The following is a 13,850-nucleotide window of genomic DNA, read 5'->3' on the forward strand; positions in this document are numbered from 1 at the left end:
ACACACGGAAGCTTTATATTTTGGACGCGAAAAAAGTTAGAAACGGTTTTTCCCCGAAGTTGGATTTCTCTCGGAATCTATGCTAGATAACTAACTTCGGAAGTGGAGCATTCGATTTGCATCCGGATTTGCTCTAATGCGCCCTGCTTCCGAGGTAGGGTATCTTGCATGGATACCGAGATAAATCCGGCAAATGGCATTTTCTAACTTACAATAAGTCATTTTACGAGACGTTCGAATGACGTTTTCTGGCGGGCCGCTCATTGTTGTTGTTCAAAAAACTAGCATGATATGTGAATGGCGCTGGTCACATTTTTGTTGGCAATGACGTCCCCGTCTCTTTCAGCGCATGTTTCTACCAGGTTTACATGAATTACAGGTAACGTAGATGAAAAATATCTTCCCTGCCTACTGATTTAAATTTTACATGCGAAAATCAAAAACTTTGTTTCATTGCCACCAGCGCCATTGATGAATATGCTCCTTCCAAATGTAGCGCTAGAAGAAACGTAAATAAATCGGCCCGCCAGAAACTTTCAAAGCTGGTAAACAAAAGGAAACCATATGATTCGAAACGTCTCATAAAATGGCTTATAGTTCCATGGTGTAGCTGGGAGGTCAGACCAAAGACACATCGGCAATCGAAGCGGGACGAAAAATGTGGACGACATCCATAACAAGAAACACGAACTACACTGAACCAAGAAATATCATAGAAAATATTAAAAACCTCACATACCCTTGCGATAATTGAAATCCAATTCATTTCATGTGTATCCATTGATATTCATTGAAAGAACACATAAAGCTCATTATGATATTTCATACCATTCATTTACCAACACTGTGGATTGTATATGACATAAAGTCATGTATGTCATACGATGAATATTATGTGATTTTCCGATGTGAAAATTCAGTCTTATTATTTTCGTATTTGATTCATAGTTTCGTGATGGCGAATTTGGCTATGTTCATTGTGATGGATTTAAATCAGTTTAATTGTAAGCGTCATGATTTGGAACTGTGAAATAGTTAACGAATATGTGAAAGAAGGGTAAGTAAAATATTCAAAATACAAATTGAACGTAATTAAATTTTAGAATTAAATTTACAGGAACCATCAAAAACTTTGGAACAAGAACGAAAGGGACAGAAAGTTCAGCACCACCAGAAGCATGGGATGTGATTTTTTAAGTTATCAATTAAAGTGATTGGCTATGCAATGTAATTGATAATTAATTAAATAAATGGTGTTTCAATCAATAATTATATTGTTGATTCTATTGAAAAACTGAAATGAAATCGTCACAAACTTATTATACTATCATATAAAAACCATTGACAATATTGATGTTTGTCATCTGAATATAACATAACATTCATTGGCAACATACAATAATTCATATCTTCAATTTTCATGAAATGTATGTGTTATATCAGATGAATCTAATTAAATCGAAATCTCACAAGTTTATGTGATAAGTTGATGAGCGTTATGTGAAAAGCTCTATGGAAAAAAACTATATGTGTTTTCAGATAAATCGGACATGATTACTTGGTTCAGTGTAGAGAAATAATTCTCGATCTGTCAAAAATAAGTCTCCTCTGGAGCAGACTTATTTTTGACAGATCGAAATCAGAGGGGAAATAATTCCCGAACTGTCAAATTTAAGTTCGGACTCGTTTTAACAACGCAAATGAGACAGACCCTTGGAGGTACCCATTAAGGGTCTGTCTCATTTGCGTTGTTAAAACGAGTCCGAACTTAAATTTGACAGTTCGGGAATTATTTCCCCTCTGATTTCGATCTGTCAAAAATAAGTCTGCTCCAGAGGAGACTTATTTTTGACAGATCGAGAATTATTTCTCTACACTGAACCAAGTAATCATGTCCGATTTATCTGAAAACACATATAGTTTTTTTTCCATAGAGCTTTTCACATAACGCTCATCAACTTATCACATAAACTTGTGAGATTTCGATTTAATTAGATTCATCTGATATAACACATACATTTCATGAAAATTGAAGATATGAATTATTGTATGTTGCCAATGAATGTTATGTTATATTCAGATGACAAACATCAATATTGTCAATGGTTTTTATATGATAGTATAATAAGTTTGTGACGATTTCATTTCAGTTTTTCAATAGAATCAACAATATAATTATTGATTGAAACACCATTTATTTAATTAATTATCAATTACATTGCATAGCCAATCACTTTAATTGATAACTTAAAAAATCACATCCCATGCTTCTGGTGGTGCTGAACTTTCTGTCCCTTTCGTTCTTGTTCCAAAGTTTTTGATGGTTCCTGTAAATTTAATTCTAAAATTTAATTACGTTCAATTTGTATTTTGAATATTTTACTTACCCTTCTTTCACATATTCGTTAACTATTTCACAGTTCCAAATCATGACGCTTACAATTAAACTGATTTAAATCCATCACAATGAACATAGCCAAATTCGCCATCACGAAACTATGAATCAAATACGAAAATAATAAGACTGAATTTTCACATCGGAAAATCACATAATATTCATCGTATGACATACATGACTTTATGTCATATACAATCCACAGTGTTGGTAAATGAATGGTATGAAATATCATAATGAGCTTTATGTGTTCTTTCAATGAATATCAATGGATACACATGAAATGAATTGGATTTCAATTATCGCAAGGGTATGTGAGGTTTTTAATATTTTCTATGATATTTCTTGGTTCAGTGTAGTTCGTGTTTCTTGTTATGGATGTCGTCCACATTTTTCGTCCCGCTTCGATTGCCGATGTGTCTTTGGTCTGACCTCCCAGCTACACCATGGAACTATCCAGCTTTTTACTAGCGCTAATGGCTGCCGATAGCAGGCTCTCTTTCTGGTAGGAATCGCTCGATTTGACGTTTGGCATGGGTCCGCTCAATATAAAACGACCCAAGCCAAACGTCAAATAGACCAATCCATACCAGAAAGTGAGCCTGTTTGCGGCAGCCATTAGCGCTTTTAAAAAGCTGGATTGTAAGTTAGAAAATGCCATTTGCCGGATTTATCTCGGTATCCATGCAAGATACCCTACCTCGGAAGCAGGGCGCATTAGAGCAAATCCGGATGCAAATCGAATGCTCCACTTCCGAAGTTAGTTATCTAGCATAGATTCCGAGAGAAATCCAACTTCGGGGAAAAACCGTTTCTAACTTTTTTCGCGTCCAAAATATAAAGCTTCCGTGTGTGTTGTGTAGGTTGTTCAATCCGGATGGTCAATCAGAAAATGTCTGTGTTGGCAAAAAGGAATAGTTGCAGGGCTGTTAGCGAGCCACTTTTGACCTGGTAACTAAAAAGTCACTATTTACAACTAAAATTGAAAGGCCTAAAAGGTAGGGATTTTTTCCTCTTTCTGGAAAGTTTCAGGTGAATAGCCCTCAAACATTTTTGTCGAGAAGTCCGAATGTTTGGTCGGGGCTCTTTGAGGAATTTTTGATGCCAATCCGGATAAATTTTTGAAAACAATTATAACATCCATTTTCGTTTTTAGGCATTCTTTTGAGTGAAAACTCGTAGTTTCGAAATCACTTATTAATCTCTATCTTGATCATATAAGTCCAGGTCTTTGCATACCCCAAACAAACAAAATCTAGTTTATTTCAACCAAAATTCTACGTCGAATATTGCACAAATAAAAAAATAGTTTGCTTTCACAATGTCACATGTTTGAAACAAACTAAAAAACTGTTTTGATAGTTTTGCGATAATCAAATTAAATTCAAAAAAATTTTGTTAGCAACAACTAATAATTTGGTTATTTCATTTGACAGTTCTTATTTTTGTTTCATTGGGAGGTATCATATGTTTATCATTATCATGCTCAAATATTGTATAATTACAGTGCATTTTTTGTCCAATAGAACTAGATCGTTCAAAATGTGCTGCGATCTTAGTCATCAGCATCATGAGCTTGAAGCGCCATATTTTGGGTAGTATTTAGCAAGCGGAAATCATCAGAACCTGTGTGGGAGACAATTTTTGTTTGTTTTTGTATCGATTTATAACAGTTGTATTATAATTACCTAATTGGTTATATTATAACTACCTACGTTTCAAGCCTTAACCTTCCAGTCGTCGCGCGGTTTGCCACCGTCAGAACCACTACGCTACTGTTGGGCACGAAAAGCGAGGTTTTTTCAACAGTATTGTACAAAATACAACAGCGCGACGACTGAAGTGTTAAGTTACAAACAGGGATGCCAAGTCAATTTTTCAAAAATCTGAAAGATTTTGAAAATTTGTTTGGAAAAGTCTGGTTTGCTTATCTCGTATATTGAAAACCTTGCAAATTATTTACAAAACCTTACAAATTCGTTTCAAATTTAATCTGAATCTTCCAGATTTTTGTAAAATGGGGCTTCAAAAATCAGGAATATTCCAGACAAATCTGGAAGGTTGGCAATGCTGGTTACAAAGATCAGTCAATTCAGAGAGACATTCAATACCCTACACAAAACCATTGATGAGGCTCGCATCCATCGTTCATTGTCTGAAAAAAGATTATTACCTTATTAAAGCTGGGTCACACGATAAAAAAGAGTTATGTGCATCACTCAAATCTTATGCATGAGGTTTCCAAGAAAAATGTAACAGTTTGTTTAGTTTGATAAAGCTTTCGTTTGAATCTCAGATATCCAAACAAAAACTAAACAACCTAATAAATGATACAAATAAACCATAACTTAATTGACATAAACTGACAAATTGGTTTAAAACTATCAGAATTATTGTTAGATTTTACTAAAACCAAAGATAGAAACAACAATGTTATTAGTTTATTTCAAATGCATTTATCAGTTTGAAACAACTAAATTTAAAAAATAGATGTTTCAAACTTTGCTTTTGTCAAGAGTTGAAGTGCTTCGTGGTCTTCGATAATGTTCTTCATCATAATATTACATATCGTGGTCTGCGTTCAAATTTTTTTCATAGAAGTCAATGAGCGTCCTCTGACGATTTTTATTTGCAAAAGTGAGTTTTGCCATAGTAAATCCCTGGGAGGGAGGCACCGATACTACACACGAAATATGACATGATTTTTTTTTCAAACTGCAAGAAAACTCCAGCTTGCCAACGACAATCAAGGCAGACTTGATGAAAATCGTTAGTTTTCTTTTGTTGTGTACCTTCCACCTTTTCGGACAAACATTGAAAAAGGGCCAAAGTTTTCTATGCATTTCATTTTCGTTTTTATTAGAAAAAGTAAAATGATGCGTATTTAAGTACTTTATATACAATCAGAATAAAAGGTGCTATCGTGACATTACTTTTGAATAGGCATGAATAGCTTATCAATCGATTTTTGTCACATTTGATGAAATGCCAAAAAATGTTTTGATCAATTACGCACTTTTTCCAAGTTTTTCCATTGTTTGAGATCCGGGCTCACAGTGACAGTTCGTGACAGCAGAATCTCGGCTCACTATGACGTACATAAATTTCGTATCGGTTTCTCCCTCCCAGGTAAATCCCTTACAAACTTTTAACGGCTTGCGCTAAATTATAGTTTCACCGATCGAGATGAAATTTTACACAGTTATAGTACCCAAACAGGACCTGAAAAGTGGGCTGGGTTGAGAATCAGAATTTCATCCCACACTAATAATTCATTCGAATAAATCGTAAGGCTTTTAGGGGGAGAGGGTGTATCAACATTCAAAATATTTCTTTCGAGGGAGGGAGGACATGAAATCTTACGTAAGACTCCCTAGAAAATTTAAAAAAAGCAATAATTTTGTTGCGCAAATTGAAAAATATTTTGTGAAAAACTTTTCACTGTATCCAGCAAGTGTCGTGCAGTGATAGATTTTCAAGACGTAAAACGTTGACGTTTGTTTTCCTCTTTAAGCCTGATTTGCTACTGAAAAGGAATCGCTAAAGTCGCCGATTCCTTGCAGAAATTTTCTACAGCGACTCCCATTTGTACTGACAGAATCTGCGATCAGAAAAAAGCGCCTTCTTGATCGATTCCTTGCAGAAATTTCCCATGCATCAAGATAGGCCGATAAATTACTTGTCAGCAGCGATTCAGGCTTCAGGGTATTAACTATATTCGCCCTAAGAAATGTTGCGCTCACGCTGACTATGCAATAGTACAAACGTAGAAAACTTTATTTCACGGTCTCTTCTTTCACACTAATGACATTATGGTAAACCATTACGAAAAAACTCTCCTTCAAACGATTTTTTTTTGATGATGTTGTGAATCCGGTATAAAGAAGGACAAACACGTTATTTAAATGTTCAATTCTCATTGTCTGAGCGTCGCACTAATATGTGATTAGTGCACTGTGTTCACAAAAAATCGTTAGAATGCAGCGCCGCGCTTGAATCATTTGATTTCGAAGTGCGGCGAGTGTGAGTTGTGCGCTGTCCGGTTTGGTGTCGGTGCGACAATATTTTGTTTTGAAATTTCCTGAATCGACAACGATTGCGAATTGGACCAGACAAAAATTAAATTTGACAGTCCATTGATTAATTGGAGGGGAAATAATTTCTGAACTGTCAAATTTAAGTTCGGACTCATTTTAACAACGCAAATGAGACAGACCCTAAATGGGTTCCAAGTACCCATTTTTATGACCAGTACTGAGTTGTCAGATAAAGGGTATTTCTTAAATGTCATAAAAAGGGTACTTAATCCCCATGATGAAGTTTCTATTCGTTGAACAATAATGGGTATATAATACGCCAGGACAGTTTGAAGAAAATCACCGTCATTTTGCAGTGGCTTTTGTGGTGCCGCGTCATTTGTTTTTGCTGCCGGAACTATTTGTTGTGGTGTGAAAATGCTGCTCGATACGCTACTAGCGATCATATTTACGAAATACTTGTCAAGGTAAGTAGTTTCTAAAACGTTTTTCTGGATTATTTGTTAATTTTTTCCTCGTATGTATTCCACAGAAGGCGGCTATGGATGGGGCAATCTCCGGAGCCGTTGTCCAATGTCAGTCAGTTGGAGCATCCACGATCGGATCTTACAAATTTTAAAATGAAATTTATTTGTGATGATGTAAACATTAGCTTGTGAAATAATAAATATGTAATGTTTTATGTTTATTGTCCTGATATTCTTACAATTCGATTCTTGAAACTCTCAACCTAAATCCAGAACGAAATTGGCAAAAAAAGGTTTTTTTTACCCTTTTTTACAAAATATATCAAGGGTGAAAAATACCCATGTTTTTAAGTTCCTGCCGAATACTCTTTAATGGGTAAGTCGGCCTTACCCATTTAATGAGTTAAGCCACTTTAGTTGGAAATGGGTACGAAAGTACCCATTAATGGGTACTTCACGCTAACTTGGAGGTACCCATTAAATGGGTTCCAAGTACCCATTTTTATGACCAGTACTGAGTTGTCAGATAAAGGGTATTTCTTAAATGTCATAAAAAGGGTACTTAATCCCCATGATGAAGTTTCTATTCGTTGAACAATAATGGGTATATAATACGCCAGGACAGTTTGAAGAAAATCACCGTCATTTTGCAGTGGCTTTTGTGGTGCCGCGTCATTTGTTTTTGCTGCCGGAACTATTTGTTGTGGTGTGAAAATGCTGCTCGATACGCTACTAGCGATCATATTTACGAAATACTTGTCAAGGTAAGTAGTTTCTAAAACGTTTTTCTGGATTATTTGTTAATTTTTTCCTCGTATGTATTCCACAGAAGGCGGCTATGGATGGGGCAATCTCCGGAGCCGTTGTCCAATGTCAGTCAGTTGGAGCATCCACGATCGGATCTTACAAATTTTAAAATGAAATTTATTTGTGATGATGTAAACATTAGCTTGTGAAATAATAAATATGTAATGTTTTATGTTTATTGTCCTGATATTCTTACAATTCGATTCTTGAAACTCTCAACCTAAATCCAGAACGAAATTGGCAAAAAAAGGTTTTTTTTTACCCTTTTTTACAAAATATATCAAGGGTGAAAAATACCCATGTTTTTAAGTTCCTGCCGAATACTCTTTAATGGGTAAGTCGGCCTTACCCATTTAATGAGTTAAGCCACTTTAGTTGGAAATGGGTACGAAAGTACCCATTAATGGGTACTTCAGAGTTAGCGTGTTCAGAGTTAGCGTGCAACGACCGCCCTCAATATACACGGGAAAACAGGATGAATTATTTTTTTTACTTACGCGCAATAAGGCTCTCGCACCCTTCCCGGATAAAAACGTACCATTAATGGAATAAACCATCAATGTACAATATAACGTACTGGCCACAATACAGCTTATTGTAATTGAATGACGAAGCAACATTATTCTTGTTTGAATATACAATTCAGAAACAATTTAATATATTGTAACAAAACACTGTGTTTTTTGTTGGTTTTAAACCTTACAATTTTGGCCAAATTTTTATTTTCGTGTAGAACAACTTTTGCTTTTTTCTATGTAGCTTGACCAAAGATAAATTAAAGACCTCCATGTCCCTTGCAGTTGCCCAAAATTTTATGGCTCATAAGGTAATCTAGAATGCCGTGAAAAGTGTACTGCAATCTGTCAAACTTGGGTACCTTTTGCACTAACGAGAGGCCAAATGCATTACTAGAAGTGGTACCCAATCTGAGCCCGAGTGGAATGGACCTGGCTTGACTAAAAGAAGTAAACAAAATAAGTTCAGAGAGCAAGAAATATTGAGTTAAAAATGTTTAAATAGTAAAAATAAGTAGTTTTGTAGAAGCCGCTTGACATTAGCATTTTTCAAAGGACGAATGCAATCATATAATATATCTTTACTCCTGTAGAGGTAAAATTCTTTATATACTGTTGGCACGAATATCCGGTAAGTTGAGGGACAATCCATACAAAATACAAATTCTCTACTTTTCAGCACTAATTGAAATACAGTTCATTGAATTGGTTTTGTATTGCACAATAATACACGAATTGCTAATCAAGACAATATATGAACAATATATTGTATTGTATTTTCAAATTGTGTGTATGAGAAAATATCTATATTTGTATTGTTACGATGCTTACAACCCATACATTATATTGCAAAAATCTCATATACCATACAGTGAACTGATCAAGACAATATATTGTACTTTAATTGTATTGTCATTTTACAATATACTGTATTGTATTTCCAATATATTGAATGCTACTGTTGCAATACGTTATATTGTTTTTGTATTGTATTTTTTATCCGGGTTCTCTTTCCAGCAACTCCAGAGCAAATGCGATTTTTTGTTTATTGTTTTCATACGGAACCCGTTTTCGTATGAAAACAATCTATATGCCTACGTGTGCCGAAGAGAGAAAGGTCAGAATATTAATTTTGTATGGGGAAAGGATCTAACTTTAAATATCTCGTAAATGAAAGCAATAATCGAAAAAATATTTGGTAGGCGTGATAGTCATCATCATTACGTACAACCGGTACCAAATATTTTTTTCGAAACAAGTTCCCGATTTTGAGAAATAATTCTTTAGAAGTATTACGTCATACACATATTTTTCGCTTTACCTTTTAGCGATTTTTCGTGCGTAGACACTAGCGTAAGGGCCCATTCACAAATTTCATAACGCTTTAGGGGGTGGGTGGGTGTCCTAACGTTGTTACGGCTCATACAAAAATTGTAGAGTATCAATACAAAAAGCGTCACGAGGGGGTGGGTGGGTGTCCAAAATGGACATTTTAAGCGTTATGAAATATATGAACGAGCCCTAAGTGCGTTACTATGTGGCGAGTAGCGAATCAGTGCATGTATGTAACCCATTTAATAAACACATGCTGTACTGAATTTATTAAAAATTAATAGGAGTAAAACATAAACAGATTGACATACGAGTGCAAATATCGCCTCATTCCATCTAGCGGGCCCCAAGGAACGTATCCCCACCGTATCCGTAGAGTGACCGACCATGATCCATCCACGAACATCAGTTTAACCACAGGTTGGAATTTTAAGGTTGAAAACTTTGGACCGGAAAGGTTAAGTATGCCAATGTTTGACGGTGAAATATGTTGGAATAGAGGTATCCCGTTCTGCCGCGTGGCGGATGGCTGGATGGATTGGCCGCAACGGAGGACGGAATCTATCGGGAACGTAGGCGATACAGGACACTGGATGGCAGCTGGCTGGTCAAAAGAGCTCGTGGACATGATCGAAGTCAGGAGGAGCTCGGATGGAGGATGGAGCATGTACGATGTTCGGAACGAGGAGGAGTTTCGAGACAGGAGGAGACGATCGGGAGTTGAGGTTGCGACCCTAAGGAGGAGTGTTGGAATAGAGGTAGTGTCGCACCTCAGGTAGAAGAATCGTCGGTTGAGAAGCATGCGTCGTCGTAGGTAAAAGTGTGGAAGATTTATCGAGAGGTATGATATTTGGATAAGTGTGATTGAATTGTAAATATATACCTGGAATGAATAAAGAGAGTTGCAGCTGCTGATTGAGGTATCAGTCAGTTAGCTGCCCAGTTGAAGGAAACATCTACTGTATTGTATTTCTTTATGATTTGCAATCGGATGTGGACGGGCTAGCCTCACTAGGATCTGCGTGGTCTTAGCGGACTAGCCTTTCAACAAAATATTGGATTCAGCAAATGATGCCGCTGAAACAGACAATATTTCAAGTCTTAGTATGTTTTTGTTGAAACAATATAAACAGGTCCGTCGCACCAGTGTTGCCCAGACTCATTTCCCCGAAAATAACATTTTCCGAACTACGAAGCCACGAACTACTACAGCCATGCTCTATCCTCCTAAGCAGTGTTGTGAAAAAAACAATTTCTCACAACTCACGCTTGAGATTTTTCATGCGTGAGTTGTCAATCATGCAACTCAGCGTTCAAAAAATCACGGATGAGTTGGCTCACATTCTCGACTTATTGTCTCGTATTTCCACAGTTTACTCACACACGGCAATAATTTCTTGTTAGTCTGGTAAAATTATATTATTCCTTTCTAACGTAAACAACAGCATTTGAATGCAACGAGTTTTTGACGGGTTTTGCGACTGAATCATTTTTTACGGTTTGAGTTGATTGAGATGATTTCGCATCAAAATCTCAAGCGTGAGATTTACGAAGCAGATCCCTAATGAGTTTGCTCTCACGGGAGAGCGTATTGATTGAGATTTTGAGTGTGAGTCTATCAACACTGCTCCTAAGATAGAAAAGCAGATGGTTAAGCTTGAGTACTGCACACAAAATCTATCAATTTTGATCCCAGAGAGCCACAATTCAAGTTTCGGTGAAATGAAATGAGTGAGTGAGTGAGTGCGAATCATTTCACCGAAACTTGAATTGCGGCCCACCGAGATCGAAACTGTCGGATCGCATGTGCAACACTCAAGCCCAACCACCTCCCCCTCTATCTCAGGAATACAACGCACAGTTATAACAGTTCATGGCTTCACAATTCGAATTTCGGGGAAATGAGTCTGGTCAACACTGCGTCGTACTCGGGCTCAGATTAAGTACCACTTCTAGTACTGCATTTGGTCCCTCGGTAGTGCAAAAGGTACCCAAGTTTGACAGATCGTAGTACACTTTTCACGGCATTCTGGATTACCTTATGAGCCATAAAATTTTGGGCAACTGCAAGGGACATGGAGGTCTTTAATTTGTCTTTGATATAAATGAATATTTTGATATTATCCATTTTAATAGATTTTTCTTTAACAAAGAAAAAAATTGCCTAAAGATTGTAACCACCTCTTTGCTGTAACTCGTTTAAAACTGTTGATGTTTTATTTCTCACCCAAATATGGGTACTTATATTACCTTATATTATGTTAGGTAAAATGACTTCACTTTTAATATGAGTGAACTTTACCAATTTTTATTGGTAAATTTTAGCAACATTAAAGCTATCAGTACACACTTTGCCATATGTGCAAATATTTGGCTATTTGACGTTTCAGACGTTTGCTTAATCCCAATTCAGAGTCACAAACAAGCATGCATGTTTAATTATTGTTCAACAATGGTAATGAAAGCTGAATAAAAATTTTGCTCTATAAAGAGCTGAGAAGGTGCTTTTTTAACACAAACTTAGGCAAAATGTTCAACGTTATGCATTAGAATGAACAAAAGTTGAATCGCTACTTATTAAACGTTCCCAAATATTCTCATTCGACTTGTCAAGATTGTTTTACTAATGAGCTGAACAAGACATGTTTCCCCCAATTGAAAATCCAATATTCCACTAAACAAATGTACAGTATGGCCCATAAAAAAATTCGAAAATCGTCATATCACACTCAAGATAATAGCTCCCTTAAATATATGTGCAATTGCATATACAGAGCTCAATTTTTTATTTTCATTATTTTTATTCTCATCGAATACTTTCTATCTGGGTCATATTAAAGGTATGTGTAGAATTTACTTATGTATATCCCATACCACATGGTATAAACGAAGATGGCCGCCAATAAGAATTACATCGATTTCTATTGATAACTTGAAGGTATTTATTTGAATATAAATCATATAAAAAAAAAGTTAGAACTGATAATTCATCAACACATATTTTCTTTGCAGGTGTGAAAATACTTTCCCATCAACTATCACAACTGGAAGATACTCTGGCGAGGTTTAGCAGTTAGCAGAAAAGGATGAGACTTTGGCGAGAGCAAACCAAATGAGGTGAAGTAAAACTGTAAAATAAACATGCTCATGGTCTGTGCATCAATCTGTGCTTATAGTATCTGTGCATCAATGTTCGAAATATATCTGATTCACAAAACAAAATTGTGTACCATGTGTTTTAAGTATGAGAAAACATTGTAAACATCTTAATAAGGTAGATCAATATATTCCATTTAGGCCTCCCCTGAATAGTATGTGCAGACATTATTCTTTCAATGAGGACAAACATTGGCGTTAACTCATTGATTTCGCACATACTATGCATATGCAAACCCCCATTGCAAAAATCCATGTAGGTTTGCACATGAATCAAATGGAGACATTATCTTGAGTGCATGTTTTATGGTAGTTTTTACATAGAAAATGTGAATTAAACATAAATATTATCCATTACTTGTATTGTTTAATCTATTTAGACTCAGTTTTTCGCTTTGGACATGATTTTTATCTGTTACTTTCTCCTTATCAAAGAGGAATTGGAAGCACACCTTCAAATTTTATCATGCGGACGTCGAGTTCAACATCTGTGTGATGAAAGCTTCTAAAACATCAGCGATGGCGTGAGATTCTTCACAGGTCTTGTCTCCAGCATACGCCCATATCAAATGATAGAATTGATTCATACCTGGGTAATTGGAGACTTAAACATATTTTCGAAAAAAGGCTCATTTTGGAGAGCTTTGATTGAACCTTCATATAAGTGTGATAAGCGGCTTCGTTTTGCTCAAAACCTATGAGCTAGTATTGATATAAGTTGTCTCCAACTGGAGGAACAAATTTTATCCTTAAAAATCTGTTATATGCCTCCGTATTTATTTTTTATTCGACCTTAACAAAAAATAAAGGCATATCAAACCTATAAGACGCAAATGACCTCAAAACTATGACCCTGGAAAAAAAAATTATTTTGATCATGGAAAACACGTTCTCTAAGAACTCTTCCATCCTCTGATACCAAACAAGCTAAAATTTTCAACAATAAAGTGTGATTATTGAAGGTGGAAAGTTTATCACCAGAGTATACGACAATCAGACCAAAGACACATTAAAGACCTCCATGTGCCTTGCAGTTTCCCAAAATTGTATGGCTTAGAAGGTAATCTAGAATGCCGTGAAAAGTGTACTGCGATCTGTCAAACTTGGGTACCTTTTGCACTACCGAGGGACCAAATGCAGT

The 13,850-nt window shown here is 35.9% G+C and overlaps 2 long non-coding RNA genes across 2 annotated transcripts; both read left to right on the plus strand.

Annotated features, from left to right (window-relative positions):
- Positions 1 to 6,635: 6,635 nt before the first annotated feature.
- Positions 6,636 to 7,120, plus strand: LOC110675856. Its single transcript, XR_002499854.1, has 2 exons — positions 6,636 to 6,899; positions 6,965 to 7,120. It is a non-coding gene; the product is annotated as an uncharacterized LOC110675856 (long non-coding RNA).
- Positions 7,121 to 7,389: 269 nt separating this feature from the next.
- LOC110675857 lies at positions 7,390 to 7,884 on the plus strand. Its single transcript, XR_002499855.1, has 2 exons — positions 7,390 to 7,663; positions 7,729 to 7,884. It is a non-coding gene; the product is annotated as an uncharacterized LOC110675857 (long non-coding RNA).
- Positions 7,885 to 13,850: the final 5,966 nt, after the last annotated feature.

This window comes from Aedes aegypti, chromosome 2 (genome assembly GCF_002204515.2).
Source record: "Aedes aegypti strain LVP_AGWG chromosome 2, AaegL5.0 Primary Assembly, whole genome shotgun sequence".
Taxonomy (NCBI): Eukaryota; Metazoa; Arthropoda; class Insecta; order Diptera; family Culicidae; genus Aedes; species Aedes aegypti.